At 33.0% G+C, this 24316-nt stretch overlaps 1 protein-coding gene across 1 annotated transcript in view; it reads left to right on the top strand.

Moving 5' to 3' along the window:
* The window catches only part of LOC114332421 (RNA-binding protein MEX3B), a 296345-nt gene that overhangs the window by 90216 nt on the left and 181813 nt on the right, over positions 1-24316 (top strand). The gene's annotated exons all lie outside the window — the stretch shown is intronic.

Raw genomic sequence — 24316 nt, 5'->3', positions numbered from 1 at the left:
GAGCGCAGGCACAAAATTTCGGACCAATGCTTTTTAAATGCATTCATTTTTTTTTAATCCTGAGAAAAATAATAAATATTTTTTAAAAATTTAAACGCAGAATAAAAGATTACATTATTACCGAGTGCCGAAAGTCCCTTAGAACCTAGAATAAACAAACAGTTTCTTTTGAATGAGATATGTCAAATTAAAAATCACACTAAATTTTCTCTTTTTTTCACTCCTGTGACTCATTAAAATAAACATTATAGAAGTTTTCAGGGACTTTTCGGTCCTCTTTAATGATGTAATATTTCATTCTGCGTTTAAATTTTTCATAAATACTTATTAGTTTTCTCAGGATTTGTCCGAAATTTTGCGCGTACGCTCTTAAAAATATTGCTTGCGGGATTTCTCAACGGGCCGGATAAAGTAAGGAAAAGGGCCAGATCCGGCCCGCGGGCCGGCTTTTGTCCACCCCTGGTCTAAACGGAAATCGGTCAGAATGCGCAACAAAGTAGCGGTATCAATGTTTGGTATAATTTGGTTTGGTTTAAGAAATTTGATCTGCCTCTTTAAAGATAAGATATTTTAACATTCCATTACATTTATTAGTCATTTTAGAACTTACAGTAAACAGTTGGATATTAGTACAGTTAAAATAAGTAGACGATAACTATTACGCAAGAGAAATTAAAACGTTTTTTTCTAGTTTTAAGGACAAAAAAGCAAGTTTATTAGCGGAACCGAATTCAAAATAAATATTTTGCACATCATATTTTAAACATTACTTATTTGGTTAAAACATCTCATTTTTGTTGGTACAAAATTAATTTGTCTGGACTAAATTACGGTTCTGTTGATATCCTAGAAGACTTGGTATTCACACAATGTTGCCAAACTGAATTTTGCTATATATATTCGGTTTAAATTTTCTTTCCAAGCCGACTATACAGGAAAACTGACAAGAAATAATACAAACCACATTTAAAATGAATAAAAAAATATAAAAAAACAATTTTTAAGAAACGCTTTTCTTCAGTAACAAATGACTAAAATTAAAAATATTAAAATAAAATCAACTAAAAAGCAAAAAATAAAAAAAATTGAAAAAATCTAACACATTCGTCAAAGAAAAGCGTGGTGCATCTTCATCGAATAAACGGTTTTCGCCCCACGCTTTTCTTTAACGAATGTGTTAGATTTTTTCAATTTTTTTTATTTTTTGCTTTTTAGTTGATTTTTTTTTAATATTTTTAATTTTAGTCACTAGTTACTAAAGAAAAGCGTTTCTTAAAAAAAAATTTTTTTTATATTTTTTTATTTTTTCCTTTTTAATCTTATACTTGTCAAACATTAAAATATATCGTCATGTTTCTTAAAAATATGTATAAAACATATGATGTACTAACATGAAAAGTAGTCGGAATCTGCAAAAAATTTGAAACTTTATTGTTTATTTATGAAGCGTAACGTAAACAATTAACGTAAAAAGTGTAATTATGTATAGTTCATATCATTAGCTACAATCCGTAAAAGTTTCAAGTTTTTACATTGTAAAAAACAAGAGAATTTAACCATTTTCCATTAAATTCTTTTTTTTTATTTAAACAATTAATAAACAAAACAAAATTTGTTGATTATTCGTGTATTGTTCCCGCGAATGCATATGTCTGCAAATTTTCATTCATTTGCGTTGGAGAAAAGGCACTCAAATTAACGTCTAAAGATTTGACGCAAACTATTGAACTAAATAAAAGCCTTTAAAAATGTTCAAGTGACTACATACTTAGAATTTTTTTATACATCACTTGACAGTCATACGAAAATGACTAGATTATCCGTTAATACACGTGTCCAAAACAATGTATAAATTAAACACTTCTTGCCACACATTATCTTCCTTCTATTATACTATTTTATCGTTCAAGGTTATTAGCTGAATTCATTAGAACCAAATTTTATTTCGCGTAAGTTTTAATAAAAACTGATGTGGGTTATAGACCTCTGTTCTCACGGTTGGTGGTTTTTTCCTTTGCTTGCCTCCCTCATAGAATTAAATGAATCACTCTGACGACAAACGAGCATGTGCTGAGTCAGACTAGTTACTAAATAGTTAATAAGATGTTAAAACCTGTCTTAATTTAATGTTTGTTTTTTGATAATCGGTTAATATTAGTAGAAGTAACGGTAGGGTATTGAACGAAAGTGTGTGACAAACGAAAAGATAGCTACATATCATAGATAAACTAGTCATATGAGCGAAAAGAAAATTTTAGTTGCCAAAAGAAAAAATCTATAAAATTCTAAGAAATGAACAAAACCATTAAAAAAACGAATCGCAATAAGAAAAATTCAGGCAAAACCAGATAGCACAAAAATATAATAAAATAGCAAGTATTATATTTATTGACGTTACATTACCACCCAGTTTTCTGTTTTTTTTTGTGATACACAGAAATAACAAAACACCTGATTTCTTGGCACCAGGCGTCAGAAATGTAATTCTACTTTTAGCAATAAAATATTTATACAGTGCTAGTCAAAAGTCCGTACCCCCCCTCGTATCTTTTGAACGGTTATACCTATAATAGTGAAATTTGGAGGAAGGAAATAAACGAACGTAAGCTTCTTAACTAGTCATGACAGGTGACGTAATCATGACAGATGGCTTTACAGCGCCACTGTGACAGATAATTTTAAATGGGACCTTATGGCAAGTGATACCTCGTTTGAAAGGTATTGAAAATACCTATTCTGTCATACTAATTTTGTTTGAGGTTAAGCTAATTTTGATGAGTAAATGAAATTAATATAAAATTGTAGTTTCGCATTTAATTAATAAAAATTCAAAATTCCGTATATGATTACTTGTCAAAAAGGTTGACATTGACGTAAAAACTACTGAGAATTGAAAAACGTCAACTTTTTTGACAAAAAAACCATAGGCGGACATTTGAATTTTTATTAATTAAATGCGAAACTACAATATTATTTTTATTTAATTTATTCACCAAAATCAAAATAAACTAAAACCCAAAAAAATTAGTATGACTGAATAGGTATTTTGAACACCTTTTAAACGAGGTATCACTTGCCATAAGGTCCCATTTAAAATTATCGGCCACAGTGGCTCTGCAACGTCATCTGTCACTATTACGTCACCTGTCATGACTAGTTAAGAAGCTTACGTCCGTTTATTTCCTACCTCCAAAATTCACTATAACAGGTATAACCGTTCAGAAGATACGAGGGGGGGTACGGACTTTTGACTAGCACTGTATATTCCCCGAATTCCATGCTAATTTGAAAAGAAAATTGCAAATGAAAACCTTTCCTCCCCGTATCTCTACTAATTCAGTTCCGTCTCCAATGATATTATCTTATGCTATAATCAAATGTCATATCCTCACAATTTCCCTAACCAAGTCAATAATAAATGATTGTACTAAATAAAGGGAGCAATAATTATTAAACATACTGTATATTGGTAATAAAAAATATAAGAAATTATATTGTGATGAATTTATCGAATACAAAATTTATTGATAATCTGAGTTGACCGATACGATACGATTTTTATTATTTTATTATCAGCATATTTGAAATCGGACAGAAAATGTTGCGTTTAGTTCACGTTCCTATTCTGCATGAGGTTGTTGATTTCACAGAGAGTGAAATAATAAGGATGTTCTCAATTTTTGTTGTTTGTTTTGATGGTGCTTGTTATAAATTCACAGAAATAGTTAATAAATGAGGATGCTCTTAGAAAAAAAATATGTATTATAATATACACATAATATACACCTATTACAACGGAAAAAGGGAATGAACCCATAATTAGCCAAATTTTAATGAAACATAGTCAAGTGCTGTCTTGAAGAAAACAGGGACCATTCCTGTTTTCCCCCTGAGATGGTGCAGGGTAGATTGAATCAGCGAGTATTCTAGCGAGCTCTTTTTCCGGGAGTGCTATCTCCTAGCTTATCGAAGGATAAGAATGAACTAGTAACAAATAAGTAAAGCAGCTGTCATCCAGAAAATATAATTAGATACAGGACATTTTTCCGGAGTACATACACTAAGGAAAATTATTTATAGAATGAGCATAAACATAGTAGTGAGGAATAGGTTTGGTCTTATACTCATTGATATACTCTATAGACGTATCCATTGAACATGACCCTATAGCAGGCACTATAACCTATCTAAAGGCCAGAAACGTAGAGGTAGGATATACTCAAAAGATCGAACTATGGAAATGTGTACAAAGCTAAATGACTTATAGTTATATCTATACTTTGCAATCTAAAACATAGATAATTACATGTCTGTATAATAATTCTTGCAGTCACTGTAACACATACATGAACAAAAAAATGTACTTACAATTTTATTTGTACATAAATTATGTCGAGTTATGTTAAACACAAACGTTCAGTTCATATTAAATCTCCAAAAATTTGACAACAATGCCTCACTCCTGCGCCATTTGTCCCTGACCTCAAGACATATATTTTTGCTTAATTTTATTCCTGGTATGCAGCATATACAGCAGTTTTATGTTTATGTCGCGTAATTGTACCTCTGATTAGTCTGCAAAAAGTTGGCGAGTAGGGCTAATATTATGTCTGTATATAATATTACTTACAATCTTATTATCTTGTTTACATTTTGTATTTCTGTGGGTGGTTAATGATTGTCCTGCTTATGTATAAAGTAGAAAATACTATTTTCTTTCAAACAGGACAGGGACAGTTTTGTTGTAATTCTGCAGATATAGACATAAGTGAGACGTGGACTCTGACCAAAGTAGTTGAAAGAAAACTTGGATGTTTTGATAGAAAAATCCTCAGAAGAATCTTTGGACCTTATCACGCCCCTAATAGCAACCAATACCGATTGAGAACAAATGCTCTGAGGTCAAGCAGATGTATTTTTTTAATCAAATTGCACAAATCAATATTTTCGGCTCGGACAAATTTATTTTAGATTTTTCGGACCATTCTGGACAGAAAAGGTCTCTTGTAATTTTTCTCTAAAGTTGATCGTATTCGAGTTGTAAGCAATTTAAAATTTGAAAAACGCGAAAATGGCCATTTTTAAGACTTAATAACTCGCGGCTTGACGCGGCTGTAAATGTAAGTGCGAGTGAGATTCGCCATTGGACTGCCTTGAATGGCATCTCTTTCGCACTCATCATGGACGGCCGCCTAATACGTGCATGGCGCTCATTATTTTTACTTAAAAATAACAGCTTAGTAATCAAATAATGACAAAAATTTCTTGAGGATCTTGTAGGGGGGGTTTAAAATTTGATTTAGTCGCTTTCTGACTTTCATAGTAATAACTTGTAACCGAGTTATTAAGCCTTGAAAATCGCCATTTTTCGTTTTTTTCAATTCTAAAATGCTTTTACCTCGAAAACTATCAACTTAAGAGAAAAATTATAAGAGACCTTTTTTATCCAGAATAGTCCAAAAAACCTAATAAAAATTGTCTGTGCCAAAAATATCGATTTTTGCAATTTGATTAAAAAAAAATTGTTAAAAAAAATTTGGACCATTTTTCGCGTGGGCGACTTCCTGAATCTTATTCTGGAATGTCTCACGAATGTGATTATGCAACAACTACCCACTGACCCAAGTATCATGGACGACCGTTCGAGATGGAAGCGAGTTGTGCAGTCAGCCAAGACCCACTCCGGTTTGTAGTGCTACCAGAAGAAGAAGACATAAGTAACTTTGAATAATCATATATCGGGAATTAAATTTTGGTATTTGTTTTTATAAAGGACATCGCACACATCTTATGGAAAATATAATGTCACTCAAATTCAATAAAATTTATACGAATAGATTCGTTTTAAATTAACGGTCAAATCTTATCATTGCGCCAACTCTTAATTATGATTAATTACGGCGCAAATTGCAATTAAAGTTTATCGAAATCAAATTTTTTAGTCAGTAAAAGTGTCAGTTACAATTACTATTGCTCTGGGTGCTATTCAAAAGAGCTTAAACCCCGCTGGGCCTAAGCGGATTAGTAAAACTAATCCGCTGATTTATGGAGTACCGACAATTTGGGTATTATAAAATATTTTCTCTCTCTCTAACTTATGTACGTATCCATTTGATTTCAGATTTATTTATATCAATTTCTGCTCTTATTATTGAAAATATGGAGTTGGCGCAATGATAAGATTTGACCGTTAATTTAAAACAAATCTATTCGTATAAATTTTATTGAATTTGAGTGACATTATATTTTCCATAAGATGTGTGCGATGTCTTAAAGGTGGTGGCTTTCTTTTGTTGTGGTACCTACATCATACTTGTTTTTAGTTTGACACGAAAACGTTTAATTGATGTACAGTGTGCATCGTTGGCCAAAACTAGACAACTTGAATCTATGATTGGCTAGCAATTGAATCAATAATAATTTATCAAGTCAGTGATTCTTTCCAAAATATTAGTTCCCTTCAAGAACACCTGCCTAATTCACGTAAAAAGAAAAAATATACCAGCTTCTTCTGATCAGTTTTCTTCAAATCCGCTTTTTATAAAAAAATCCTTCGCCATCTGTACAAAATATTAAGCAATATATTCTTTAACTCCAATACCAGTTTTATACAAATTGTGAAACAAAATACCGAACTTTCCAGCATACATTTTTATAGTAAAACAACGGTAGCCGTTGACGGTGGGTGTACACAATATGCGGAGCAGCTAAAAAATTCCAACTGGCACAATTGCGATATTTGCACATTGAAAATATGTGACGCAACAGTTACAGAAAACAATAATTCAGTTGCAGCTTTTTCTAACAGGGGAAAACTCCGAAAGGTTAACAGTGGCGTCGGTATTCTCTAAAACTCTAAATCAACGTCAATTTCTACCATAAAAAAATTAAATTCATATAAAAATCACAAATATGTGTATATATGTACTTACAAAACTATGATGTTTTTGATAATTAGTTGACCTAAAATAGAAACAAAAACCTTATTTTTATCTGTTATTTTTCAGTATGGTCTGTTGAAAATGTTCTGCTTGCTGACGCACTTATTCCAACGATATTTGGAATTAATCTGATTTGAGTTGTGGGTCCAAGGATCCAGTCCTCAAAATAGCTACTTCTTCTTGTTCTAAGGTGCCGAGACCGCTTGTCGATCGTTGGCTTTCATGTTGCCCAGCATACTAACAATCACTGTATTATTTACAGCCGTAGTTTTCCCAAACCATTGGCGTAGGTTTTTAAGCTAAGAAGTTTTACGGCGGCCCACACTTCTGTTTCCCATTATTTTACCTTGCATGACAAGGTGAAGTATGTCATCTTTTTCTGGGCGACGCATTATATTACCAAAGTATTCCAATTTGCGCCTTTTAACCGTGTTCACTACTTCGCAACTTTTATTCAAACTTTGCAAAACCCTTTCGTTTGTGACTCTTTCTACCCAACTGATCTTCAGAATACGGCGCTAGACCCACATCACTAGAACATGCTTCTAGGTTTTCTAAAAGCGATTCTGTCAGGGTCCATGCTTCAACCCCGTGAAGTAAAGGAGCATTTGAGGCAGCATTAAGTAAATAGTAAATCATGCCAACGAAGCAGTGACAAACTTCTTCTTTAACCCCTCTCATAATCAGAGGTTGATACCATTAACACTATTTTTACTCTATCTACCGCTTCAACCCCGTAACACTTCTATGTTCGTTTTCTTCTGTCTCCATGCTATTCTAAACATCCATCTGTAACACCACATTTCAAATGACTGTAGCTTATGTATGTGTTCTTGACAGACTTTTTCTACTTAATCTTCCGGACACTTGCGTTATACTGCTGGAAAAATACTTTTCTTTTTACCAAATGATGGCATTTCTTTTCTGTTTTATTGCCAATCTTATATTCTACAGTTCTTTATATCCCATTGTAATGCAATATCTTGAATTCTACAAAAGTACTGTAATGTAGTTCTGCAATCGAACTAAGAGAGTCATTAATATTCAGCTCAGCGGGGTGCTATTCTTCAACTAGAATAAATGTTATAAATGACTGTAATCACGGACGTACCTTTTTCCGTCACTTCCAACTTAATGCGTTAGAAAGAAATCGAAAAACTGTGATGCACTGAAAGACGCCTCTGAGAAAGAGTATACCTCGCTGGGCTGAACTCTTATTTCGATTGCAGAACTATACCTCATGATGATACGAATTGTGAATGTATACTAGCTTATTTTTCCTTATTATATCTGCTGTTTGCTAAGTGTCCATCGACGCCACTGCTAGTGTCCATAAGGGAAAGTACAACAAAACTACAATTCAATTAGTGTTATCTAATGTACCGCGCGGCCTAATCTTGGCACGTGTGTGAATTGCGACCATAACATGCGGAATAGAAATTTGCATACGTTTTATGTATATGCGAACCATTTTATTTGGTCGGAGGACAACTAAGGGAGTGTCCAAATGTGAAATACGACCTGTAAATAGAGCGTAATTACTTCAAACCAGAAAAAATGCGGTTACAGCTCGCTACTTACCGCCTATGGTGAGTCAGCTTGCTACCGTGATAAGAAACGAGGTTTCGGAAAAATGTATTGGTGTTAGATCGAGTGATATGATTGGTTGGATCGTGGGATGTCGAATAGGATAAATAATTTAATTACTACAGGCAACATGCCGCAGCAATGACAAAGTAAAGTCTCATATACTATTTCCACACAAACCTATTTCTCAATAAATGAAGCAAATCACTATAGTTAGTATGGTTCAGGATTTCAAAAATCTCTTTACATGCTTTTCCTTTGCTTGTTATGTGTGATTGTTGCAGTTAACTTCAGTTTGTCGTTTTATTTGATTTCGTATTTTCGAATGCCTATAACTCCATGTGATCTTTCTGTATTTATTTTTACATTTGAAGTTTATTTTCAAGAAGCCAAAATGTGGTGAATCTTATCAGAAGTAAATACGCTAAAAAATTTTCAAAAATATAATTTGAAATTTATTATTTCGCCTCCTTAACGCATGGTTTCTTGTTCCGTATTCACTGTAATGCTTTCTTATTTTGTTTGTTTTCATTGATTTCTTCACCATTCGTTCTCTTCTTTTATTGTTTTGAAACACCCATTGCACTTTTTTGCTTGGAGACATTATTCTCTTTTCATTTCGTTTCACTGTTAATCATTTACAATTAATTAATCATTAATTAATTCAGTATTCAGATAGAGATAGATCAACAAAAAATAAAGCCAGCAAACATATAAAAATAACTGGGAACAGTAATAAATGACAGAGGAAGGATCGATGATCTCAATAACAGACTAGGTAGTACAGGAAAACCATTCCAGGTTCTAAATACATTCTTTAACAACAAAAAAATACCAAGGAAAACGAAGATGACAATATGTACATGAAACAATATATAGACCAACATTGACATACTAAGCAGAAAGCTGGATCTTAAACAGAAGACACCTGAATGCGATACAAGCAGCAGATATGAAATATCTCAGAAGAACCATAGGGGCAAGAAGGACCGGCAGACTGAAAAATGAAGAAATAAGAAACATACATACTTAAAAATCAAACCGTTACTTGACACAAGAAAAGAAGAAAAAATAGCAAGTTCGGTCATGTAATACGAATTGGCAGTAACAGGCAAGTACAAATAGTGTGGGAAGCTAAACAAAAATCAGTAGAAGCAGACCCATGAAAGAGAGAAACGCGAGATAGCCGAGATATTACAAAAAATAAGGGCAAAAAATAATCTTGGCCATAAGCAACACAAATGGTGAAAAATGGAAAAGAATGGAGAAAATTCATCAAGTTAGAAGAAGCACCTCCCTCGATACTTAACGGTATAAGAGGAAGGATTATGTGTAATTCAGTATTCATTTTCTCTTATTAATAATTCTTCAACTTTTTCCTTTGTTGGAACACTAAACACAATAAAAACAAATACAACTTTCTATTATGTTTGTTTTTATATCATTGTTATTGTTATATTTAACTTTTTTTAAATTTTTTATCAGAAATACTTCACTTTCTATTTTCTAAATTTTGTTAAGGCAATAACCACATTATCCAGTTATTTATTTTTGAAAGCCAATAGTTCAGCTGCTACTTTCAAATTTGAACTCTAGTAAACTGTAAAATCGAAAGGTAAATCTTTCGTTTTTTTTAAGTTTTCATGAATGAAACGTCTGTTTTTAAAGCGAACGATAAAAAATAAACACATCATCTGAACCGTGTAAATACAACTATGCAAATATTTGCACTTTAATTTAAAACCTTTGCCAACGATTTACTGATTCATAGCGATTCGTATTTCTGGCGTTCGACCTTGTTAAATTAATAATTTCAACAGTCAAAAAATTCGTTAGTATGTTAGAGCTAATCAAAATAGAGTTAAAGTTAATATATGGTATGAAAAATCTTTTTTATCCAAATGTCATGTTTTAGAACGTCGACAAACAACTTTTTTACATAAATCTTGGTATAATTACATAAAAAAATGTAATTGAAGAATTATTATCAGATTTATTTTTTAAAAAGTTGACACGCTTTTAAAATAGTTGAATTTTGAATCATATCAAATAGCTATGACAAATTTTCATTTAAATTATGTGGCTTAGTGAATTTTAGGTTATCATTTCGTTATTATATTATTATATTTTACCGAAATTGTTGTGAAAGCTATAAGTTATTTTAAGTCCAGTGCCGTAGAATTGTTTTTAATAAAAAAATCGCTAAATGGGTCACTTTGTATTTGTATAACTATTTTATGATAAGTATTCCTTAAAAATTTCAACAAAAAACTCTCATGCTAGAAAGTAAAAATTAATGGTATATTATAATATTATCTATATAGCATAAGAAATACCATCTTCGAGTCAGAATTGAAAATACATTGAAACATTTTTAATTTAATCAATTATTATACAATTCGTTGTTTACACTGTTTATCATTTTACAGATGAATTTGTTTAAAAATATTATGAAATGCAAACAAGGAAAAAGGAACATTTCGGGTTGTTTAAATAAACTACTTAAATTGTAATCTTTCATCATACACAAATTGCTCAATTTTATGTAATATGCATAGATAGCGCAGCGCATTTTGTAATACAGAAATTCTTTGATAAAAATCATTGATAGGTATGTCTAAATATAAACCTACGAGAATAGAAGAGTGTGTAGTGTTCTAAAAACAGATGTTGAATACAGAACACTGCAACTCTTGAAAAGAAAGAAAAACCATAAAATAAATTAAGTATATATGTAGAAATGTAGATAGACGATTAGTCAAATAAACTAATTGGAAAAAATTTTTGCTGAGTTTGGGTGTTACACTTTTCATTCTTTGTTTGCTTATTTTATGATTCTTTAAAATTTTCTCGAAAGTTGTCAAAGGTTCTGGAATTCGAATAGAAAATAGGACATTCCTTTTCGTCGAGAATCTTTAGTTCCTGGGATATTGATGATCAGCCAAAATTCTATAAAAGGTTTACAACAATTTTTCTTTAAAAAGTACGTTTTAGGTTAATTTCGTGAAACTGATTAGGAATCTGCAAGTTTTTGTAATTCAAAATTTGTGATTTATGATTCATGTGAATAAGAAACAGCTTTGAACTTTAAACGGAATCTTGTCACTATATGCTCCTAGGTGTGGGAAGGAACACGAAAATCGAAGGCCACGATAAAAGTGATGACCTTTTTCTAACCTAACCAAATATTTTCCAACTAAACGTATCCTTATCCAAAGTTTTTGGAGTCACTTGGTTGTCTCCAAAAGTTTTTTTCCACTTGCGATCTAATAGGTACCTCGAAGTCATGCAACATGCAAGGTATGGTTGACTGTTTCAGGATCTCCGCTTCAGAGTCAGCAGCTCAATGCATGAAACAATCCTATTAGGCCTATTCGCGCTGTATACTCTGAACTTACCCGGAGGTAGAACGTCTGCGCATTACAAAATTGGACGTTCAATAAGGTCGCATATCGCACCCTCAGTGCAAGACTGCAGTAACTCAAAATTTTATGAAAATGAAGTAATCATGGAATTCGATTGTAAACATGCATATCTATCACCTGTAAAACTTTAGTAACTTTCAAATGCTTAATGGGCTAAATATTACAACAACAGTTTAACTATTTTGCGTTTTTGAACATAGTTCCGTGCAAAACTGTTGTATCTCTAATGTAACAGAGTTACAAGAGCTTTGCACGGAACACTGCAACGGATTCGATAACAAGCAGTAACAAGCAATGAAAAAAGTAAGATATTTGTTATTTTAATATCTATATCTGTGGTGTTTAATTTTAATATACAGCGCGTCTACGTATTCCATTAACGGCTGAGACAATAAACAAAGATTTTCGAGACCAATCTATTCATGTAAATTTTATGTCCTTTGTGTGATATTATATTTATTTTCCATAAGATATGTGCGATGTCGTTTGACCATTTATTTGTTAGATTGAATTAAAACCACATAAATTAGGACTAATTATTTACGACCAAAAAGTAGTTTTTCTCATGAAAGGAAAAACAGTTATCTTAAAACTTGTGTATTGACATTACTGAGAGGTCAAAAATATCTATTCTCAGAAACTTGCCAAAAATTCAAATGGCCAAAAAGAAAGATTTGGTATACTTATGCCATTCGGGTATGATACCAGAAGCCCACCATAGTTTTTATAAAAATATTTTGGCACAAGATGATGTACGAGAAGAGGACAACAACTACGGTAAAACCTCTCAGCAACGGCCAATAAAAATGAAAGAACTATTGACGGATATAGAAAGGTGGCCGGTATTACCAGTTTTTGTAGTCTGGATATACATATGTAATTGGTTTGGGGAATTTTTAAACTGGCCGTTATTACAGGTGGCCGATGTTGGCAGGTGGCCAGTAACACAGGTTTTACTGTAAAAGTAAATGTGTCTACACTTTTTACAATTATCTCCGTGCAAAACTGTTGTAACTTTGAAATTCTAATAGGTACTAAATGCGTAGTGATTAACAATTTTTTCCGTGCAAAAGTGTTGTAACTTTGAAATTCCTAATTTTTTTTGCATTAATATTATTTTATTTAAATTTCTATTTTTGGTTAATGTAACATAGGCTGAAAAGCATGCAAAATCATAATCAAATGTTAATTTTTCTTAAAACGTGTGTCTTATTTCACCGATATTAGCACGAAAATAAACAAAATCGTCTTTATCTCGAAACTTACTTATTTTGACTTACTGCAGTCTTGCACTGAGGGTGCGATATTTTCCTTTGAAAACCTAATGCGCAGGCGATCTCCTTCTGGGTAAGTTCAGGGCATGCAGCGCGAATAGGCCTATATGCAGGGGTCCCTTGATTGGCGCAGGGTCACTAAGGAAGCCTTACTGAGCTGATTCACTGATTCATGCTTGTTTTCAGCAGTACTACAGAGTACTGAAGAGTTGTATTTATAAATGACGATTTTTTACGAACTACATATTTGTTCAAACATGAACTTTGTCAGGGGACAGTTTCAGAATAATATTCGAGAAATAGAAATTTGGAAGAAGCAAATGAACAATATATGCAGAAAAATGAATAAATGATGTATCAACAAGGACATTAAATAAACCTAATGGAACCGCATCAAAACAGCCAAATAAAAGATCAAAAAAATAAGTGTAATTATTTAAATAAAGTCGTTATCCATTATTCTGCCCATATGATTCTGTCAGGGACTATTTCTAATTGTTCCGAAACATATATCATTTCATTTAATTACTTTATATCCGACTTTTGTATTTTCATTGAGAAATTTTACTACAACATATTGTATAACAATAACAAGAGGCCACATCTTCTATTCAAATCATCAATCGAAGTGCTTAACAATTAAAAACAATGAAATACGCCAGAAAATACGTTGTAAGCATGCTAACGAGTAACCACGACTTCCACAAGTAATTCACATGAGCCTTGTGGGCACTGGTGCCAAATATTTGTAATTTCTTCGATTCTCGGTTTTGTTAATACCTACATAGTAAATAACACGGTGCATCCTGTTTGAATCTTTAGTCTATTATTTATGCAGGACAAATATTATCTGTCGTTTTCTATATTTCAGTGTAAATACAAATTAATTCTTTTTCTAAATTTACTACACTTATAAATATTTTTATCCTTCCATATTTATTTTTTTTGTAAAAACTACGCACTTAGGAATGATTCCTGGTAAACAAGAATTTATTTTTAGATATCTATGGTAGACCGATCATGGTATTTGTGTTGAGAAACATTTCTACGATCGACAACGTTAAAAATACTTCTTCGCTTCTTAATTTCACCAAATGGTGTCTTTCACAATGTTTTAAAAAACTTCCTAGAGAGTGTGCCAAACAGACAAGATGCAAGGTGGGCTAGGAAGATAAATTTACGTGTTAGAAAAAATATCAGACGTGCGGAATGCATTTACGTGCATTCTGTTGCTTTGAGAACTCTTTTACACAAATATCTCGAAATGAACTGGAATTATGTAGTAGATTCTATTTTGATGCATTTTTTGTGTTTAACAATTTCTAATACACTTACTACTCTTTTATATTTTATAAATCAGCTCACTGACTTGGCCATCGACTGAGCATCTTGTTATTTGTGGTCCAAAACCTATATTCTATCCTGTTTGCTTTGGCTAATTATTGTTCTTAGTTTCTTGTTATTTCACGTCACTTTTGTAATAGTATTGTTCCTTGATTCTAATGAGTATTTTCTATACTATAGACATAATATAAAATCAAGATGTCTCATGTCAAGTGATCTTGATTTAACATTTAACTACTGACATAGATGTTTCAGGACGTAGACTCTGACGTGCGGTATGTCATACCGTTGCCTTTCTATGTTTTCAATATGAATGTCTCTTCCATACTTGTTTTTTACATCAACTACGGAATGATTCTTCACACAGCTGTAGAACAAAATACTGTTCCAAATAATGTCTATTTTTCCAAGAAAATGATGAACGCATGCATTATAAAAATGTAGAGGTTTTTAAAAAATCCTTTATAAGCTGAATTATAAAAAAATGTTTGTAGTAACTCAAAGTACTCAAATTTTGTAGAGTATTGGTAACTCAATAATAATAAAATAGTACTTTCTACTTCAGGTAGAACATTTGGATCAACTTGCTGCCATACTAATAGTGAAAGAATACGCTGAACTGCTTTTAACTATAGAAACGTAAACACTGACATGCGGTACGTGATACCGCAAAGAAACTTTACGTCAACGTAGCTCAAAGACTAAACCATACTAACACTAGAAAGTCTGGCTTAGCATACCTACCTAGAAAGTCCGAAGGGATAATTTTGGTCCTCAGTTCTTAAATCAATAAAAACTCAGTGTAAAGAAATTTTATGAATTCTAGACGATAGAATTTAATTTTATTTTTTAGTTTCATTGTGTAACACATTCGCTGCATATCAAAAATATTTGGAACACCATACAGTTGGCAGTTTTTGACATTTAACACACATTGCCTTGTTATAGCCCTGACACTAATTGGAAGTATGATTTCCTTTACAAAATATTTTCAACTGACATTTTTTTTCGTTTTTGGATATTAACGTTGGTTGATAGTTGTTGTTAGAACCTGTGTAGCTGGGTGTAGTACCAGATTTCAGGAGACAACGTATGGGCATGGAGCCCATAATTCTTCACAGAGCTGACGAATAAAATTATGAAGACTGAGTCGACTTCCAGCTACTTCTTTATAAATAATCCATGCATTTATTGCTCATAAGTCAAGAGTATTATAAAACACGTGCATAGGCCATCGTCTTGAAGCATCTTTTGTAGTATGTATAAAGACGCGCCATTTGGTCCTCTATACCAACCCTGTATTTGGTTTGTTTATAAAAATGTACTGTTTCAGGAAGTTTTTTTCCATAGACAGCAACATCCACTGATTGATGTAACATGCTCAACAAAATCTCGGTTTTGCCACTCTTTCCTGGGTATTCAGTAAGTGTTATTTTTTCGTCGCTCTGGAATATAAGAGTAACAGACAATTTTCTATTTTCACACTTTACGCTTAGAAAATCTTCCTTTCTCTTGCGATTCAAAGTACCCACAAGACTTACTGATTTCTTTTATAATGCCTTGGCCAATTTCAACGAAGTGAAGTAGTTATCTATAACATTTTTGCTCTTTCCCCAGTTGATTTTCCATTATCCGCAAAACAACGTGTTCACCAACAATTGTACATTCTTTATTGCCCAGATTATCAGTACCAGTATAATACGGGTAACCATTTACAATAAACAAACAACAAACACACATAAATATAATGTTACCTATCCCACAGGAATTTGAAAGAAAGACTCGTCGAATTCCGAAAAAACGCTAATAACTTACATAGGGCCAATTTGGCCCCTTCAGACTTCTACGGTAGACTTGTTAGAAAAACCATTTAATAACTTTAATAAACAATATTTTTTGTGTTAAACAAGGCTTTGTATCAAAATAATAAAAGTCATAAAATATGAAATTATTATTGCCTCAAATAGGAAAACTACAACAACTTCAATTCGCAACAGGGGTCAAATTGGCCCCTCCGGCTTTCTAAGAACACAATAAAGAATTATGATAAAATAATTAAACTTAAATTCTTTGACAACATAACCAATAATAATAGGTTTGTTCTAACTCGATACAAAACCGTTGTTCAACGGTAACGAAAAATGTGTTACTGCGCATAATTATTAGTTATTGCGCATGCGCGTAACGATTCAAGAACTGTTTTGTATCGAGTTGGAACAAAACTAATAATAACGTTAAGACTACGAAAATAAGGCAGATTGGTATAATATGGCCAGCTCTGGAATGATGGTAGCCCAAGCCGATTAATCGGTATAATGTGTCTACTAGTAAACTTATTTTTTGTAGCTCGGATATTGTATAAACTATTTTCCTGGTAAATAAGAAATAAATAAATCCTTTTGTAAATAATAATCAGTGAACATGCGGCAACGATGCTCAAGAGTTTAACGACTACCCATGTCCGGTGGTCATTGCCATTGACAATGTCACATTAACAGGAAGAACTGATTGTGCTCTGGGAACTGATCGAAAAAACGGAACAAGAGGTTATCTTCCAGGTTATGAAAAATATATATGTCATTTAACAGTCAGTTCCTGTACAAACAACCTTTATTTTAACGTTTTATCATATGCGCACAGCTACATCGGAATTATTGGGAGGTTTAAAATATTATCTTGAAATATTATAATATTACAGAAAGTTTAATTCATCATCCATTGTCTCCGTGTTAAAATACACCATTCCAGAAAACCAATTGACCGATACCAATTATTGGTATCAATACAAACTATACAAAAATATATAGGTACATAAAAGTAAAAAACATCATGTATGTACAGTAAGGTCTCGTTTTATGCGGTGGATACGTTCCTCAGAAAACCGCATATAAAAAAATTGCATAAAAAAAGACTACTTGCATTGAAAAAGTAGGAATACGTTCCGTGATTTTCTAAAATCACATAAAATGGTGGACGTTTGTCCACCAAAAATTGTGTCTGATGTTTTTTTTTCTTCATTGGGTCAAATAAAATCTTAAATAAATTAAAAACGCAGATTAACGATATTGAGATTGCAAAAACCTCTTCTAATGGAACATAAAACTTAATGACACTTAATTAAATGTTTCAATCCAGAAATCAAAATGTGTTGTTTATTATACTGCAACTTGAAATCAGCAACATTTAAATTTAATTTCAAAACAATTACAGGTTATATACTTATATAGTTCTGGATCCCGCGTATGAAAAAAAAGTTGATTAATAGCAAGCTGAAAATTTGTTACTAGCTTAAGGGTGTCTAGTCGGACAAACTTTGATATATGGGAACACCGAAACAGGGGAAATTTTAATTGTGGAACAGGTTAAAAGTTTGGAACGGTCAGACCACGAAAACGTCACATGTATTTTGTCCGACACAAACACATGCAAAAATCAGACTGCTATTTATCACCTGTCATAATTCCTGTCATTTGATATGTTCTACGTGTTCCACTCATTAAAATGCCCATTTGGTAACAAATAGCAATCTGATTTTTGCATTAGAGTTTAATGAAAGGGTAACAAATCAATTGGAATTTCTGTCGGACAAAATACATGTGACGTTTTCGTGGTATGACCGTTCCAAATTTTTAACCTATTCCACAATTAAAACTTCCCCTGTTCCAGTGTTCCCATCTATCAAAGTTTGTCCGACTAGACCTTAAGCTATTAACAAATTTTCAGCTTGCTATTAATCAACTTTTTTTTATACGCGGGATCCAGACCTAATACCTTTCAATGCGAAATTCAGATTGATATAATAGCTGCATGGTAGGTACATCATGTAACAAGGGGAATACCCGAATTGCAAACTCTCAGACTACTGGATGGGAATAGTTAATATTAATTATACTAATTGTTAATAATATACATTTTTTAATGAATTACCGCATAACTTCAAAATCGCATAAAAATAATCCGCATAAAAAGAGACCTTACTGTATATACAAAAAATTGTAAAAGGATATTCAGGGGGTAGGCGCAGAATCTTGGTCCAATGATATAAATACATTCATTTTTTTGAAATCCTGAGAAAACTAATAAATATTCTTGAAAAATTTAAACGCAGCATGAAAGACCGATACATTATTACCGAGGGTCGAAAGTCCCTTAGAATAAACAAAAAGTTTCTTTTAGGTGGAATATTTGAAATTAAAAATGTTACAAAAATAAATAGTTACAATTTTGATTGTGAGTAGGTACCTCTCTCATAGTTTCTGTCCTTGTGGGATCGGTACTCACCGGAGGGACCGCAGACGTTCGGAAACAATTAGCGTCTCTTTGCAAAGACAATGACGTCGACTTTGCAAAGTAACAAGACACTTACTCAACACACACACTACACATTACTCCCCTGACTTAGTGATAAGTTATACAATTACGTGGCTAAAGGTTCTAGTTCTAAACCAAAGCCAGAATCAGAGAAAGAAAGGCACGTCTCTCTATGCTTTCCTAACATAGTGGTCAGATGATTTTTTAATTTTGGATCATGATTATAATGAGATCTGTTTATATTACAATATCTCACTGTTTAATTGCCTTTTCCGTTTATTTCACGTACCCAGTCGAAAATAATTCGAATTAAAACAATGAACGACCAAACACCCTGTACAAACACATTACCGTCTTCATTTCATAGAAATATGAGTAAATATAACACATTTTTGTCTTCGACATCACAAACACACTTAAAAATCCAGACATGTGCTTCCCGCCAGATCGAGCCAAGGTTAAGCCGAGGTTACACCGCGTAGACGACTTCCGTTCAATCAAGTTCCCATCCTCGAATTTTGGGCCCAGATTGCGCCCGGAAACTATTCCATCTGCCCTATTTAATCAAACGCATATTATTTCCTATCGGATGAGGAACTATGTCGTAGTAAATATTATATGAATTTAATCAGCTTGTTATCGGTTACACCGTATCGTGGTTTTTTTAATGAAATAAAAGTAATTGCTATGCTAAAATATACATTAATGTTACTCTTTTTTATATCTATCTACAGATAAAAAATAACGTATATAAAGTTGTTACAATGGTTATTATTTTTTTTATGTAGTAGCAATGGTCCGAACCACAACAGCTAAATTAGTTAAAATATGGAAAGATCGAGCAATAACCAGGAATACTAAGCTCAGCTTGGTGAAGGCTCTTATTTTTCACATATTTATATATCTACATACGCAGCTGAAACAAGGACTCTCAAAAAAGTCGATAGAAGTAAGATCGCAGCCTTTGAAAGGTGTGTGTAAGGAAGAAATCTACGCGTGTCTTCGTCTTTTACTACTCACGGGAGCTCGAAACTCTTTGATGTTTCGTATTGGGATATTATTTTGAATATACCTACCATAACATGCTCTCATTTTGGCACCATCAACACACCCCTTCCTTCGCCTTGACCTAGTTCGGCTGGATAAACGCTGGTTCAAAGACTTGTTACCTCTGATTCACCAGAGCTGCACTCTGATAGATGCCATTGTGTCTTCCTCATGACATAGGTGACAGCTTGGATCCCTCATGCAACACCCAATTTCCAATATCCAATTATTTTAGGCTATTGCATAATGTTTTGGACACTAATGCCTGGTTGCACCAACAGATCTTAAGCATAAGACGTGCCTTAAGCTCAGCTTATTAAACATACGCGTTGCACCATTGAGTCTTAGATCAATTTTCATCTTGCCACAATGGATTGCCACGTCGATTGTATCTTAACTTAAACTTCGTCTCAGTTAAGACGTGCTTAGGTAAAAATTGAAAATTATGGATCTATAAGCTGATCTGAGCTAAGCTGGAGCTAAAGATTTGTTGCTGCAACCAGGCATAATTCATTCATATTTGTATCGCCAAAAGTTCTGATTACAAAACAAATATTGATTTAAAAGACTAAGTTTTTCAACCTAATAAAAATATTTGTAAAATAAAATATTTTTAAAAGATTTTTAATTGAAAAGCTTATTGGCCAATTTTCCTGGTGACACCTCCAAGGCTTCTACAATATGCAAGCCAGATGGATGCTGCAGTGAAGACAAAAGGGAAGGAATTCTACACTATGCAATTCACAACCCCCGTCTGCAGCTTGGTAAAGTTCCAACGCAAAATGGACTTAGTTACTCTATAGGAATAATACTAATATAAAATAAAAATTTATACCATTTTTATTCAGTTGCAATGCGAAGCCAAAACCATCTTAATTTTTACTTAGATTAGAGAGTGCAGCCAGCACTCTTATCGACGATTTCACCTCTTGTTAGAGGCTCTTCAGAGAATGCATAGGCTGCTTTCTCTACTCCAGGTAAAAATTTCTCGACATATTAGTCCCCCATTGCAATTGGCGTGAAGGTAGTAGATGCGTAGCGGCATCTGCTAAATAAAAGACTAAGTTTTTCAACCTAATAAAAATATTTGGAAAAGCTTATTGGCCCATTTTCATGGTGACACCTCCAAGGCTTCTACAATATGCAAGCCAGACAGATGGATGCTGCAGTGAAGACAAAAGTCTGGCTTGCATATTGTAGAAGCCTTGTAGGTGTCACCAGGAAAGTGGGCCAATAAGCTTTTGAATTAAAAATATTTTATTTTACAAATATTTTTATTAGGTTGAAAAACTTAGTCTTTCATTTAGCAGATGCCGCTACGCACCTACTACCTTCACGTCAGTTGCAACGGGGGACTAATATGTCGAGAAATTTTTACCTGGAGTAGAGAAAGCAGCCTATGCATTATCTGAAGAGCCTCTAACAAGAGGTGAAATCGTCGATAAGAGTGCTGGCTGCACTCTCTAATCTAAGTAAAAATTAAGACGGTTTTGGCTTCGCATTGCAACTGAATAAAAATGGTATACATTTTTATTTTATATTAAATATTGATTTGTATTCAATTATAATTTATCTAATTTTTCCCCTTCTTTCCCTTCCCTTCCATTATTTTCCTCTTCTCTTCTTTATTCACAGCTTCGTACGTTTGCAATACATACTTTATTAATGTCCTGACGAGTTTTTGGAAGAGAAAAGTGAGTCCATGTTTTCCTTTGTTGTTAAGTTCATTAGATTAGGTGTATGTGACTGGTCTATGTAAGTACTATGACGTATTATGTATGTCGTATGGTGTCTGTGACTAAGGGTCGAAGAAGAAAACATCTTCATTTTGTTCATTTAAACAGCAAAACTGGGATTTTTATATACCTAGTTCATTCTGGCTCGGCCTTTTTGTCAAAATAAGTTTTAAAATTAATTTTTTTTTGTTTATTTTCCTATCTTTTCCCCTCCCTCTTTTGTTCTTTCATTCGTTATTTTCGATATTTAATATAAAGCTAGAAAAATACTAACTCGCATAGTAAATAAATTACGCTAAATAAATTCTAATGTCATGTAGGTATACAATAAATATTTTGATGCGATTGCCACAGATGAATATAATATTGCACAGCAAATATTGAATAACAGTATTATCAAGTGAAAACACCTTTGCAATAACGATATCACCTCACTTTTTATTCAGTGCAACACTAAAAATAATCGAGAAATAAGTCCAGGGACGAATTTAACACAAAAATGGTTCACACTTTTACCATAATACTTGAAGGTTCAATATTGGTATTTCAGTTTAATATTGACAGTTGACATGCAAATATTGCGTAATACATATTAAGGGCGTAGGCGCAAGATTTCGCGCCAGTGTGTATTAAATTCATTAATTTTTGTCGAATCCTGAGAAAACTAATAAGTATTTTTAAAAAATTTAACGGTCAATGAAAGATTACATTATTACCGAGGGCCGGACGTCCCTTAGAATAACCAAAAAAGTTTCTTGAATGAGATACCTATTTGAAATTAAAAATCACACTGAGTTTTCTTTTTTTTTTCACCCCTGTAACTTATTAAAATAAACATAGAAGTTTTCAGGGGCTTTCTGCCCTCAGTAATATTGCCATCTTTCATGCCGCCTTAAAATTTTTCAAAAATACTTATTAGTTTTTGTCAGGATTCGAAAACAGTGACACATTGGCGCGAAATTTTGCTCCTACGCCCTTTAGGGAATACGAAACAAATAACTGTATGATGATAAAAACATAAACATCTTTAATAAATCATTGATGGTACCTATAAATGTTGTGTTTTTTCACATGATTTTTTATGGACTTTATCTGTTCATTGCCTTGTCTTCATTGCTTTCATCTTTGTCTTGGTCATCAATAATAGTCTTGTCTTCTTCACAGATATGTTACGAGACTGCCAAACAGTCTCGTAACTTGTCTGCTTTGGTCTTCTTCTTCCACTTATTGAATCTCTTAACGATTAGAATTATTGGTAATTCTTATTCATACCTTCCATTTTCATTAGACGTTCTCCTCAATCCTTTTTTTCTTCTACTAACGTATTATAAACATGTTTTACTTGCGTTTTATTAATTTTTTTTGTTTCTGCTGTGATCCAGTTCAAGCTTCAGATTACTGTAATATTTTATGACGTTGTTTTAAGTAACAAACTAAAATATTAATGCTACCGTAACGATAATTTACGATTTTATTTATTTACGAGCGAGTTTAACAAAAAAACATGGCTTGAAAAATTGGTGTTATCTTTGTCAAACAAAATCGAAGTGAATAGGGTCGTACGCCTTGTATATTATCTTGAAAATTGTTATCGTTCATCCAAGGATATAGTTTTGTTGTATTTTAGTGTTCAGTTTAGTATTTTATATAGTTTTTAAGAGTGACGAAAAAATTTTATGGTTTTTTAGGAAGTGATTAAGAACATTCAGTATTTTTTAAACATTGTATAATTAACATCAGTTTGTTTGAGAGCTTTTTAGTAGTACCTTTTATAACGATGTCTACTGTCCGACGAGCTACTTGACAGCTGTCCATCCTTAATTCAAGACGGCCACAATGGGCTACCATGGCTGACTCGAAGAACAAATTAATCTATACGGAACTAGCTATACCTACATAAAGAAAAGACAAAAAAACAAATATCGAAATAAATAGGCTATTTTGGACACCTGCTTAGAAGAATTGGTCTTGAAAAACTTACCATTCAGGGAAAAGAGAATGCAAAAAAAAGTCGAGGAAGATCTCCCACACGATGCACGGACCATATTGTTGCCTATTGGTGTTCCATTGTCAGAATTTGTTAGAATGGTGTAATATAGAGAGAAATGAGAGAAATATTGAAATAATCAGCTAATATCTTCTTGATATCACGATACCTGCATCAGGTTAACGACACAGACAGCATACAAGCGCTACTAACCCTGAACAGACCACGTGTCATATCAGGGCTAGTAATGGAGTGTCATGAATCACTAGCCCAAGCTTCGGATGGTAACAACATCATCCTGAGGTGGGTTAAAGGACACAACTGAAATAAAGGCAACCGCATTGCTGACCACGGAAATAAAGGCAACCGCATTGCTGACCAGCTAGCTAGGAAGGCAGCAGGCCTAAGACTCTTAGAACCTGGTGATCTTTTTGGCTGGTCAACTGCAACAATCGCGGAAATTGTCAAATGTCACACGCAAACCGTGAAAAGATGGGAAGAAGGACCAGGATGTAGACTTGCCAAGGTAACACTAAGGAAGCTTGGGAAGTCAGCATCAGAAAAGTACTTGAGAATGACCAGGAAAAACCTACGCTTGACAGTTGGTTTTTTAACTGACCATTGTCAACTAAGAAAACGCCTCCACACACTGGGGCTAGTAGAC

Source organism: Diabrotica virgifera, chromosome 1 (assembly GCF_917563875.1).
Source record: "Diabrotica virgifera virgifera chromosome 1, PGI_DIABVI_V3a".
NCBI lineage: Eukaryota > Metazoa > Arthropoda > Insecta > Coleoptera > Chrysomelidae > Diabrotica > Diabrotica virgifera.
The sequence above is the reverse complement of the archived record's forward strand: the minus strand, read 5'-3'. Positions and strand labels throughout refer to the sequence as shown.